Source organism: Triturus cristatus, chromosome 6, assembly GCF_964204655.1.
Source record: "Triturus cristatus chromosome 6, aTriCri1.1, whole genome shotgun sequence".
In the NCBI taxonomy this organism is placed as follows: Eukaryota; Metazoa; Chordata; class Amphibia; order Caudata; family Salamandridae; genus Triturus; species Triturus cristatus.
Window position 1 is genome coordinate 1,555,983,049 of NC_140589.1, and position 14,399 is coordinate 1,555,997,447.

Sequence of the window (14,399 nt, forward strand, 5' to 3'; positions counted from 1 at the left end):
GAGACAGAGGATTCTCCTAACCTGGAGACATACGGTCAGGGCGGGGGGCCTGTTTACACTAAAGGTATGGCCGGCTTTTCCCCTCCGCTTCTGACTTTGACTGGTGGTGGGGGATTAGAGTGTTTGTTGTCAGACGGTCAGAACGAAATCACAACCCTGGAGAACCCTACCATTATTCATAATTCAGTCGACTTAGTGGATACGGTTGAGGGAGCTGGGGGGCAGGACATAGCATCTACACTGCCTCAAATACAATTATCTAGTACAGATCTTGTTATAGCTCACGCAAGCCAACCACAAGCTGCCTTTAAAGCTAGCAAAACTAACACTGGGGATACGGAGCTCGATAAAGAACCTAGCTATTTTTTTCTTTTCCTTATCCGATGGGGGTGAATGGGCTGATGACTTGTCATACACTACAGATGAGAGTTGTAGTAGTGACCAGGAGGAGGATGAGGGGTGTAAATCAAAAACTATTTTGCAGTTGAATCCTCATCCAATGATTTCACCTCATCTGAAAATGCAGCTAATTCGAATTTTTCAGGAGTTTGTGCTCTGAGATTCCCCCAAAGGGCCTGAATTCCAGGAACTTTTTAAAATTTTCAGAAATATTTCAAAAGCGATCTCAGAGTTTTACACTTAACAGAGCAGGAATTTGTGGCTTGAATGTGCTTAGTATGGTTTTAGTGGAGTTTGGCAGAGAGTTCTGTATCTTGTAGACATTGCATGGCCAGGTTATTAAGCGGACGTTTGACAAGTTGAGGGACAGAGGGTAGAAGGTTGCCTGAGTGTAAGATGCATGTTATTGTGGAAAAAGTGAATCATGCGCATTAGCAATTATTTTCATACCTGGCAACTCGCATGGTGCCACGTGGCTCCCATCACACGGTTTCCCGGTGAGAAGCCGATATCACACAGTGGCAGGGAAAGCAAACTGATAACACCCGCACTGTGCCCATTCCAGGATGGCATGCAAATCTTAACTATATGTATTACCAAGGACAGCCAACAAGCATTGTAGTTTTGTTGTCATTGGCCGCAGTTTTATTACCTTTACATACCTAAACATTTTGTACTTCCCCTGGTCATACTTTTATGGCCAGGTCATAAATCATTATCATGGAACATCATATAATCAGGTGTCATACGTACTTTTGTTGCTCATCATAGATCACGTGTCAGAAATCGTTGGTGTATCGTAAATCATTGTGTCACAAGCAGTCATAAATTGCCTGTCATAAATCATTCCACATTACGGTCATAAATCATCAGCAGTAAATCATTTGCTACCGGACATGACTTGTTCGTTGCCCCCACGCTGGAACCATCCAAGAGGTGCCAATGGTGTCCGACTACCGGGTGGCAGCCCAAGAGACCGTTGAGTTGCAAAAGTCCATGATCGTTCCTCTCGAAAAACCTCCGGCGCCGCTCCCTAGCTCCGTGATGCAGTAATGATCTGCAGTGTGGGGAGTGGCACCCTATATCCCCCCTTTCCATCCTCCCGCCAATCTTGGGGTGCACCCTGATGGGTGGTAATCAAAACGTCACCTGGCCCCCTTATGGGCTAGGTGACCAAGCGCCTTCCTGGTGCGAGTTAGCCGTGCGGGAAGGGCTCATTCTGCTTCAGGGCACTAACCGGTGGCGAAAACCAGTTCTTGCAGGGCTCTGGCGTCCGTTATAGCGCCGGCCCTCGAGGCACCCTTCGGGGGCGGCCTTTGTGACAACTTGAAACTTCCCTGTTTGAAATCTGATTTTTAATTGGATACTGAAGTACAAAACAGACATGCATTTTTTCAAGGGATATAGCATCTAAATGTAGAAAAACAAATCAGGGCCATGCCAGCGTCATTTTCAAATTATAGGGCAATACAAGAAACTTTGAAAATGTATCTTTAAATGTTGTTTGTGTACATTTGTTTTTCCTCGTGGTCTGAATTTGCCACAGAAAAATAGTACAGTTTATTAGTGCTCTGTGCTTTCTAAAACATTTGAGCAGCTAAGCAGCAATGCTAATTCTATCTCGTAGTGTCTTTTCTCTGTTTTGTTTAGAAACTAATGGCTTTACTTAAATGCTCATATTATAGTTTATTACTTCACTACCTTAGTAGTATGATCTGTCTTTTTTATTAGATTTAACCAGTCTTTGGTGAAGCAAGAGCTCATGATTTTAGGGTAGACATTTGGCCGGGCAGCGTGCATTGCCTCACTTGAATAGAGACACGGTTTCCTTAAGATTTATTTGGGCAGGATGCTTTTGTGTCTGCAGCAAATCATGTTTGTCTTACAACAGGATCACACTGCCCCGTGATATATAAAACTTGCCAAGAATCAATGCACCGCCAAGTCAAATTTGCTTATCGCTTGCTCAAACTTATACAAATATAGCTCTAATTATAAAATCATTTTACTTTAAACATAAATGTGGCTATGCATTACCACATGCAACCACGATAAAAACTTCCGTCGCCCTATATCCCCCCTTTCTATCCTCCCACTAATCTTGGGGTGCTTCCTAATTTGAGGAATCAAAACATCACCTGGACCCCATATTGGCCAGGTGACGAGCCGCCTTTCTGGTGCGAGGTGGCCGCATTGGATGTGCCCCCTTATGTGCCGTCCGTTATGGCGCCGGCCCTCGAGGTCCCCTTTGGGGGTGGCCTCTGCCAAAACCACGGTAAACAGTAGATTTCCAGATGGATATCTGAGGCTTTGAACTGCCGGCATCCATTAAGGTGTGTTAAAACACCCAAGGGCATCGCCACCAGCCTCAGCAAGCTTTTTGGGGACGAGGGGGAGGAGAGGGCTTGGGGGCAGGTTGGGGTTCTAAAGTGCATCCTTGGTACTTCTGCACGAGGCTACGCCCCCTTCAATGCCCCGCCCCCTTTTCACATGGTGAGATTGCTGTTCAAGTTGACAGGTATGAATTTGATAACCACCAAAGTGGTTCTATAGGAATGAAGTTCAATCAAACAACGAAGAAAAAAACATCTGAGCTGAAAAGTACCAATTATTAGAACACATAGACACAACTCCCACATACATACCTTCATGAACATATCAAAATGAGACTTTTCCCTTACTCATGCATGTCTGTATTCAAGCACCACCCTCACACAGACTAGTGTAAGCAGTGTTCCTGCAACATGGGAATAAAGGAGAAACCACAAAGAAAGAAATACAATGAACAAATAATTTTACACATACATACAAAAAAATGCTTCACCAGAAAATACACTGGACAGAAGTGTCCATTGGTACATCACAATCCCGCAAACAAACCTCTTCAACCCTCCAACCACAGTGACAAAGACACCCTGGTGCACGTGCAGGCTACTGATTTTGTGTAGTTCAGAGGCACACTTCACACGAACTACTGGCAGCAAAGTATGTAATTACAGTCACCAAACACTAGACAGACTTTGTTCTAAACAAAAAGTTGAATTTACATCGAAAAATGAAGCCATGCAAAGAAAGGACAGTGCTGAAGCAAACATGGACCACTGCACAATTTCCCTACAATATACCTAAGTTGAACGCAGGTTTCACTCACCAGAACTTGGGACAGTGAGCAAAGAAAACACAAGCTCTGGCTACAATTGCTCGGGTGCTCTGAGCTTCCACAAACTGCTGCACAAGTTACAAAAGGGGCGTGGCATCCATTAGTACACATCAGACCATCCATCAACATGTCATCACCCATCTGTTTATTCCTACTCCACTGAGTGCCTTTTGGACCCTGGGAGCCCACAGGATACAGCCGTGAAGCTGCACACAACCTCCAGTCTGGAGAACAGTTGAGTGCCATGCTATTGGGTGGACAGCGCAGAAAGTAAAATTCAATCTGACACTGCCATGACATCTCTTAGTATGCAAATAGTGCAACAGGACCTCTTCCACAGAGCCTAATTGTTTGGACTGTACCTACTAAAGAGACCACCATATCTCTGCATTTGAGAGAACCTATTAAATGGCCTTATCCCGTCTTCACTTCAGCATCCTGAAGCAATGGCATTTGAAGCAAGAGGAACACATGCATAACATAACATATCACAGATCCACAGGGTGGATTGACTGGCTGAAGCCCTTGCCACATAGCTGTAACCCTGAAAAAAAGAACCACACACAAGGTCGGCAGTCCTGTAAAAGAAGCGTCCATTAGAGTTAAAGTGCTTACTATGACATCTTTTTAGCAAAAGCTACAAGCATGTAAGAATGCAAACGCAAGGCATGGTTGTTCTTTTCCCTACACCCTGCTCCTTACTAAAGATGTGATCGACTGGACCGTCCTCCTTTTATTGCAATACTTTTCTTTTCTTTTTACATCTCCGCTTTCTTTTTAGCCATAGCAGCATTCTCATTTCCTGTCTTTGTTGAAGTCAGTCATATCATCCATAATGTCTTGCTACTCCTTCATCCTTCCACTTCTCATACAAATTGTGGCTTTTAGTCTTGTTTCTATCTAGTTCCTGCAGTGAAAAGAATGTGAATGACAAGCTCAATACATTTTTAACCTCTACAGTTTATCAACCTCTTGTATACTTTCTGAATTCTCTAGTACACTTCTCATATGATTTTATGAAATGAACCACAGACAGTTATCGATTATGGTGAAAACTTGGATATGTAACATATTTAAAATACCATTAGTTCTCCTAAAAATATTAAGAGATGCCTTTTGATAAACACTATATCTAAATCCAATGCACTTACATTAGAAACTCTTCTGGAAGACATCAAACACAATAGTGTCTCTTATTGAGCTGAAACTTATTTGCCGGACTATCTTTATTAGCCAGCCACATTTCTAGGAAACGTAGGGCTACATTGGCATCCCACAGTGTTACGTATCTGGGCTACAAAGGTCTAGGCGACTTATCCTCTTGAGCAACTTGCATTAAGAATGGATGGTCCCTTATTAGATTATTAGCTACTGGTATGTATCTTCTTGGACCAGAAGAAGAAAGGAAGGAACTGTCTGTTCAGGCGAGATGCAAACATCTCCTTCATACACAGATCCCACCACTTCATTAACTCCTGGAAGATCTGAACATTCAGTATCAAACTGCATTCATTTGTTAGGTATCATGCTTTACAGTATGCTACCATCTTTGTCTGCCCCAGGAGAAATTCTTCTATCACCGACAATCCGTGTTGGAAGCAGAAATGCAAGAAATTATTTGTTATCTCTATCAGGGCTCAAACCACGTGTCTTCAAACTTGCTGATATATTGGACAGCTGAGAAGTTGTCCATCTTCAAGCAGATGCAACAATTTGTTTTCCATGGTGACAAAGACTTAAAGGCAAACTAACTTACGAGTAGTTTCAGACAGTTGATGTGCAATTTTAGCTCTTAACAGAACAAACGCCCTACTTTAGAAATAGAGCTGCATCTGGCAGCCCATTCCAATCTGCTGACATCTGATTCAAAGACCACATCTGGTTAGGGCACAAAAATGGTTCTGCACTTCCAGGCTTCCATATGATCCATCCACCAACTACTTTCTTGTCTGGCTTGTTCCAAAAGGGCAATCACATCCACACAGTTCAGAACTTTGAGAAGGTGTTGAGGGTTCAGCCTCGGAAGGGCCTTTTAGACCCATTATCCTTATGGTGGTCTTCCCCCAAACCTTTTGCCTGCTTTCCTCCTCTTTTTGCTGTACCTTTTTGTTCCCTTGAATACAAGGAGAGTGCCCCCCCCTACTCAAAAGGGACAGGGCACCAAATAGACTGAAATGACAAAAATATGTATCCCTTTAGAGCCACTTCATACAAAGAATCCGACTGATATACACATCTACATACACAGCACCCAAGGGAACACACTTACTCCGGATGTAAGAACTCTTATGTGCTATTTAATAAAAAGTCAAAAGCTTGCAATTAAAACATACAGTAAAATACATCATAATACATTCAGAAAAATATGATAAAAACATAATACATTCAAAATTTCATAAAAATTGTACACAATAAAAACCCCGGGAAAAGACTATTACAAGACAATCAAATTTGTCATCTGGTCGTTAATTTGGAACAATCCAGAGACAGCACACAGCAAGAGAATCAATTCTCTATCTACGTGTGTTTTTTTATTACACAAATTTAACCTAAAACTCAGCGTCAACGCGTTTCGGTGGATGATCTTGATGTGACCACCTTCTTCAGGACTAAAACATGAATAAATCTTCTCCTTTTGTTTATGTAACACATGGGCCGTATTTCAAATTAGGCCACTGAAATGGTAATTCCTCCTCGTCTCTACTTAATGATAGCCAACGTTCCGTCGTGTTCCGCTGAGGATAATTTCCCTTTTTATGCTCAGTATCTGTTCCACCTTTTTCTCTTTCTTTTTGTATTTAAATATCCGTAACTTTCATTTATCGCGGCTTACTCGTAACAGGACCCAATAATCCTGCCTGGTCCTCTGATCCGGCAACCAGGCAGGATTATCAGGTCCCGTTACGAGTAGACTGCGATACATGAAAGTGCTCAGGTTATCATTTAGTATGTCTCTAGCTTACCCTGATTAGAGTTGTGGTTCCTGCTTGGACAGGGTGTATACCTCTGCCAACTAGAAACCCTAGTTCTAACAGGGCCCCGTAGTGGAGAGGAATCAGGAAAATTTGCTTGATTGATCATGCCCACAACTCAAGAAAGAATATACAGTGAGATGTTCACTGTGGACTTGTAATTTCAGTACTAACAGTCGAAGCCAGGCTGAGACTGGGTTTCTGTGAAATCCTAGAAAATCTATCTGTTGAGATAGGATGAAGTTTGACTTCTCTTTATTGATGATGAAGCCCAACTCCTCGAGAAGGCATATTGCCCATTGCAGATGTTGTTTTGATTTCATGAGTATCTTGTGACATGAGAATAATTTCTTCCCGGTAAAATATGATGCGCACACATTTGTCACTCAGGCGTTCAACTATTGGTTTCATTACCTTGGCGAAGCACCAAGGAGCTCATGACAGGCTGAACAGCAGGTCTTCTATACTCATGATTTTGGTCCAGCCACTGAAACTGGAAGAATCATTGGTATGATGGGAAGATCAGAATCACCAAACTTAAATATTTAAGGTCCAAGTGACCTATCCAATCACCTCGTTTCAATAGGTTCCTCAAAAGTTGGAAGCCTTCCATATTTAAATAGTGATACAGAATCCAGTCATTTAACTCCTGAAGTTTCAGAACTAACCTGAAATCTCCACCCTTCTTCTGGACCAGAAAGATGTTGCTGTGAAAATCCCTGCGGTGTGATGTCATTGGGCAGATTACGTCTTTTAGGAGTAAGTCTTGTTTTCTCTGTCTATAACAGTTCATGCTTGTAGGGAAAAAACAGGCGTATGGGTGGAGATGCATGCACCAAAGTTCTATAAAGCTCCATATGAAACCTTTGTACTGCTCCAGTACACAGGCATCCTGGGTCCAAATGCACCAGTTGAGAAGAATCATTTTTAATCTGCCCTTCCAGTTTTACCTGGGAAAATGGATAATGGCTGCCTGTGAATCCAGAGGCTCAATTGTAGATACAGGTTTTTTCTGCCACTGCTTCTGCCTTACTTGGCGTGTCCTCCTCTAGCTCTGGTTGGACAGAAAGAAGGCATTCCCTCAATGATGGTCCTGCCCCAAGGCAAGTTGGACTCTTCGAGTCTCTTGAAAGTGTTCCTGGCTTAACAAGATCCCTCAGACTTGTCTGGTCCTTTCAAAAAGGGCAGGGTTAACCCCCTTCCTCAAAGACAGGTGTTCTTTATCCAGCATGGTAAAAGTGCTGACAAAGCTTTCTAGATCAGTTTATCTAGACCTTTCACAAATGGTTCTCTGAAGAGAAGTCCTTTCATTACTGAACCTTCCTGTTTTGTGGCCATGTTCTGGCAATTCAGGGTTGATCTGTGTCCCTCTGATGATATGTTATAGTTAGCATTTCCTAGAAGAAAGATTACTCATCGAACTCAGCCAGCCACTATATTGGTCCTCATATTTCCTTTGGTAGGCCATCGCTAGATTTTTTTAGGGGGCCTGACAGGTTGAACAATTCATTTTGATAGGCTTTCCGCAACCTGTTGATATCTTTTTTGGGTCTCTGGTGAAATTTTCACAAAGGCCATCACAAATAGGTTGATATCAGGGGCGCAGTAGCAATAAGTCTTGGACATGCCACTTTGACCTGTTTTGGACCTCTTCAGCCCTTTTTATTAAACGCCTTTCGTGAGCGACGCTGGATATACATGCAAAAACAACAGTTGATGGGCAGAATGCAGAACAATGTCATACCTTACCCCAGTACAGAGATCTGGACCTGAATCCATTGTTTTATTGCTCACCATGCCATTCCAGTTTGAACCCAGCCATATGCAAATCAGTCTTGACCCTGTGCCTCATGGGAACAGTCCAGCCCGAACTGCCAAGGCAGGTCCTCCTTGGACTGGAAACAAGCATCCTAGGATGGGGATGCCCAGACGTGGGCCCCGGGCTCACTGTGCCACTGGATTCAAGCTATCCTGGCTGAAGAGGGGTGAAACCCCGAAATTGGTCCTAGAATGCTTGTTTCCGGTCCAGGGAGGAACTGGCAGTTCGGGCTGAACTGTTCCCATGAGGCACAGGGTCAAGACTGATTTGCATATGGCCAGGTCTAAACTGGGGTAGCATGGTGGGCAAAAGAATGATGGATTTAACCCAGATCTCTTGACTGGGGGAGAATGTTTTGATTTGTTCTGCATTCTGTCCATCAATTGTGTGTCTTTTGCTTTCTAGCCCTAAGTGCGCCGGGTATGCCCAGACGTAGGTCCTGGGCTCACTGTGCCACTAGATTCAAGCTATCCTGTCTGAAGAGGGGTGAAACCCCGAAACCGGTCCTAGGATGCTTGTTTCCAGTCCAGGGAGGACCTGGCTTGGCAGTTCGGGCTGGACTGTTCCCATGAGGCACAGGGTCAAGACTGATTTGCATATGGCCAGGTCTAAACTGGGGTGGCATGGTGAGCAAACGAATCATGGATTTAACCCAGATCTCTTGACTGGGGAGAATGTTTTGATTTGTTCTGCATTCCGTCCATCAATTGTATGTCTTTTGCTTTCTCACCCTAAGTGCGCCGGGTATGCCCAGACATGGGTCCCGGGCTCACTGTGCCACTGGATTCAAACCATCCTGGCTGAAGAGGGGTGAAACCCCGAAACCGGTCCTAGGATGCTTGTTTCGGGTCCAGGGAGGACCTGGCTTGGCAGTTCGGGCTGGACTGTTCCCATGAGGCACAGGGTCAAGACTGATTTGCATATGGCCAGGTCTAAACTGGGGTGGCATGGTGAGCAAAAGAATGATGGATTTAACCCGGATCTCTTGACTGGGGGAGAATGTTTTGATTTGTTCTGCATTCCGTTCATCAATTGTGTCTCTTGTACTGGATATACATGGACATGGCTTGCCCTGGGACCCAATCAGTTGACTTGGACTACACTAAATTCTCCTCTAGGATTAAAGAAAACCAAATCTGAATAAGTTTAACACATTGGATGGCTGGGTTGTTCCTTTCCTTTTCTACCTTGTACCTTTCATGCATTTTGCGCTATCTTCGAGGTGGGGGCAACACATCTAGAAGTCTGCCAAACCCAATGCATCTGAATCTGTGTCCTAATTACTTTTTCTCCCAGAATGTCTCTTGAACAAGGGAGCTATATCTATGGTCCTCTAGCAAGGCGGCTTTCACTTTTTTCAGGATATGAGTAAGAGCCCATGCTCTCACTTGCATCACCTTGGTGCCTACCTGCCCGGCACCCTCTTGGTTGAGAGCATTGCTTGGTCACTTTGGGTGTGAGTTCCTTTCTTAGAGGACACATAGTTTCGAGCTGCCTGGTAAATGGCTAATGGAAAACTTAAGGGTGATGATAGTGCCTTATAAACGGCTCTTTGGACCATGTTATAGATGGCCTCTGAAAGGCCATTCTCTCAGTAGTAATATGAGCAGACTTCCTCAAAATATTCCTAATATTCATCCTAGGAAACTACCTAATAGATGCCACGTTAAAATCACTGGTTAGTGCTTCACAAGAATGAAAACACACCTTTCAATATGTAGGGTACTTGCCCAACAATGGGTTCACTGACCACATTGCAATAGGGGGAGCTGCCACAGGCGAGTTTATATTAAATTTAAATTAATTAAATTATGTTAACAAGTTATAATGATGCCAGGCGCTAGTACCTACAAGCAGGGCCTGAGTGTCAACTTAATGCAGCCCCAATCAATTATTCTGGTCTAGGCCTTCAGTAGGGAGGAAATGCCAATGAAAAAAAACTGAAATTTCAGGCATTTTTGCAGCCGAATCTCTTTAGTAGGGTACAGGGTGTCAGTCCTGTACCAGCGCGTAGTGAGAACTGCACTGACATACGAAGTGTACATGAGCACCCTCAGCAATAGATGTGGAAAAAAGACTGTTCAGTCCACCCCTGAGGGCCGAGTGTATTACCAACCTGGGTGGTGCATAATGCTCACTGCTTGGTAGCAGGAAGAATAGGGTGGGAGAAATGAACCGTGTCAGGCTCTCATGTTGTGAGGACACGAGCAGCAACGCTGATATGAACAAAATCATTATCTCAATTATATGTATACCAAAATATTCTGTACAGTATACAAACATCTATCAGAGAATATGAAAACAAACAGGGCGAGGCATTTATCTTAACTGCGGAGCAACAAAGAAAGAGATAGTCAAGGTGGTGTGAACAATATTGTGCTCATGTGGAGTTGTGCTGATTGGCAATGTTGGTTTGCAGTTTTTCCTGTGAGTATCATGGAAGATGTGGTTTAATGTATTGTTACTTGTTGCTGTGGAGTTTGGTAGAAACAAATAAGGATAATCTGTGCTTCCAGTAATGACACAGAATTTCTGTCATTCACAGCTACTTAAAAGAAGGAAATCTGACTTTTTAAAATCTTTGGTCAAGTGTTAATTGGCTGTTGAAGGTGCCCTGAACAAAGCAAAGTCACCCATTAAGTATAGCGTCTTCCCAGCTTGGTTACCCTCCAATGACCACGTCACACTCAGAGCTTAGTATTACACATCTTTATTCTGCTGTGCGTAACTGCAAACCCAACAATCTAAAACAAGCTTTCATGGCATTATGCTCCGACGCCTACATCACAGCTCTACGGAGTCCATTAGGAGCCAAAACGGTTCTGTCATTAAATATTGCAAGACACTAAATCAAGAACAGGCATTTCATCCACAATTTGATTTTAGAGCAAAGCATTTACATAATTTAGCACTGAAATGTGGCTTTCAGAAGACAGTTTATCTGTTCTTGGTGATATGATGTTTTCAAAATTCTCTCGTGCCCATCAAACTAATAAAATAAGAGATGAGGGAGTTGCACTGATATTTTTAGATTTTCCTGTCATACGTATTGAGGGCAATTTCCAGGAACTGAACTCGTTTAAGGACTGATTTTCTGGGTTACAAGGTTACTTATCGTCCTCTTACTATTTTGGCCACATTCTTCACTTGGATTGATCAGCCCTGCACTCATTGTCAAACATTACATACTCAACCTAAAGTACTCTGAGATTTTAACTTTTGTGTAGAAGTGCAATCCTTTAGACAGATCAATCTGCTGTCATATTGATTTTAGTGGGCTTGTAATAGTCCTTAAAAACTGTTAATACACTTATGAAATGTGGTTATGCCTTAAACGTTGTAATTAGACGTTGATAAAGCCAACTCCATGCGAATTCAACCTCAACCACTGCCTATATCCATGATAGATGAACTAAACCAGCATAATGGTATTTTTCTGGTGTCCTGGATGAAGGTGCACCTCTTTAGGTTTGAAAAACTGAAAGCGACAGTACAATTATGCTACTTTTGTCAACTGAAGGAGCTTCCTATGACAACTAGTTAATGAATGGTGCAAGGATTACTGTGGTCACAGCAGAAAAGAGAATTTGCGAAAATTTCATCGTCTGATTCGATTTTCAAAACGACAGGAAAGTTCCACTAGGATTAACATGCTGCAAACATTCCTAGTACAACGTTCTTGAGAGCCTTGCCACTGAAAGGCCCATGCAGAGTGGGGTCACTTCATTAGACACTAATTGCTTCCATTTCTCTGTATAACATTATTGGTTATATGTCATTCCCCTGCATATGGCCATACTGGGTCCAGCGGTCTACCACTCGGTTTCTACTTGAACCAGACACATAAATCAATGTGTCCAGAGCCCGCTGGAATTGATGAGGCACTTACTAAATAGCGATTAGGTTGCCCATTGAACTCGCGGGCACATTTCCCGTTGATCCACTAAGTGGTAGGTAGGTTCTCACCGTACCACTGGGTGTAGATAAGTTTCACATTAAGGCCCTGAAGAATCGCCACTGATCCCCCAGACAAATAGGCGAGAAACATGTTGACCCACCAGGAGTAGAGCGCCCTTATTGTGACTAGGCCTGCGTTAAAATTTCGTTCCGTTCGCGGAAATTGCGATAATTTGTCATTTTCGCGTTCCGCGGAAAGCGCGAAAATGTCAAAATTTCCGCATTCCGCAGCTTGGCGATAATTTGTTTCTTGCTCACACTGTAAAATAATACATTCTCGCGCGCGCGCGATCGCCTTACCTGAATCCCTGTGTTCGCCGACAAGTTTTCTTGATCCGGTCGCGTTCTCCATAAGATGTTGTATTGTTTTTAACCATTTGCGCTGTCTCGCGACAGTTCGCGCCCGCAGTGACGTCATGCGTAGCGCGATCACGTCTTTCTTCTCGCGATCATGCACCGCGAGACAACTGAAAACAAGATGGCCGCGCCCGCGAGCAACCACATGGGTAAGTTGGCGAGCCACAACCATGCAGAAAATCTCGCGAACATGCGGGAAAAAAACTTCCGCATCTTCGCGATATTTCCGCATGTTTGCGATAATTTTTAACATTTTCGCGATAATTTGCGAAAGTGGATTTCGCAAATTCCGCCCACCCCTAATTGTGACCCATTATAGTCAGATAGTCGCCCCCCCCCCTTTTTAATCAGGCAGGGACCCTGCTAGAATAAAGTTGGCTCCATAGGACCCCTGACCTGTTTTAATCATCCTACTCACTACTACATCCAAACACACTAGGGCCCTCACACCCAGGGCACCAAACGGCAAGGTACAAAAGATCTCCAATAAAGAGCCCCTTTATGGGTGCCCGCCGGGTATTGCAGCGCTGACCCGACGAGGAGCAGGCCCATATGATGAAGCACTAGTTCCAAAAGGAGGAATTCCTCTCCTCCCACTACTCAACTGACAGGTCAACCTGCCTCAAGTGACTATAACTAGGTCTCTGACCAAGACTTTTAAGGCACCAGGGAACTTCGTACCCTTCTTCCTTTTGACTATCACATACGTCTGCCAGGAATCCAGTTATTATTTTTTGTCTTCTGGTGTCTCAGATAAATCTTTAGAAAAAATGGCTCAGAGAGCTTTTTCATTCTTCTGGTTTATTTGTAAAAAGAGTTTCCCATTTATTACCATGATGCTATGTTCTTCTTTTTAAACGTAATACATTTTCTAAATGTTTGAGCACATATCTTGAAATACACATAATAATACTTAAGCTCAGGACTATTATAACAGTGCCTAGCCACTTTGCACTTCTTTTCAGTAACCTTCTGTTCTGGTGCACTGGTCAAACCATCCCAAAAATACTCTATGATCCTTTTTAAACTTATAAGTCCTTAAATGTATTTGCAGTATCACTCCAAAACGCATCCATGGATAAAGGCACTTGAATTTCATTATTAGGCTGCTCTCTCATTCCAGATTTCTCTGCTCTTTGGCTTCTGAGTCATTCCGAAATTTACTGAGATGATATCTCTTCTGCTGTATCTTCTCTTCTCTATGCTCAGCATCCAGACCCTACACCTTTATTTTGTAGGATTTTGAAAGTGAAGCATTGTCACTTTCGTGAATTTTAAACTCCACACATTCAGTAAAAATATTAGTACAGAAAAATGAGCTGCACTTTAATAAGGGGTAACTCAGTGGCGACCTGTAATATGCAGCAGGGCTGGAGGGGACAAACAAACACACACACTTTCACGCCCATATTTATTTCCAGCACATGCACATGAACACACCCATTCAAAGCAGGCACTCACAAATGCACAAAGATACATACATACTTGCACGCAGGCACTCATGCACTCAACATTAAAAAAAAACAACAACTTACCGGCCACATCTGTGGTGGCAGGAGGTAAGCCTCGGTGGTTCCTGGAAGTGCCACCTCCTGTCATTGGATGACCCTCAGCCAATGAGAGAAGGCAACAGTCCCTTACTCATCATAGAGCGGGATGAGGTCAGTGAGACCTGCTGACCACACCCCACACTGTGACTAGAATCACTTATGGACACTTGGCCTGGAGATTTCAG

At 43.4% G+C, this 14,399-nt stretch overlaps 1 protein-coding gene across 1 annotated transcript in view; it reads left to right on the forward strand.

Moving 5' to 3' along the window:
* Positions 1-14,399, forward strand: part of OTOR (otoraplin) — a 56,838-nt gene that overhangs the window by 16,195 nt on the left and 26,244 nt on the right. The window lies entirely within an intron of this gene.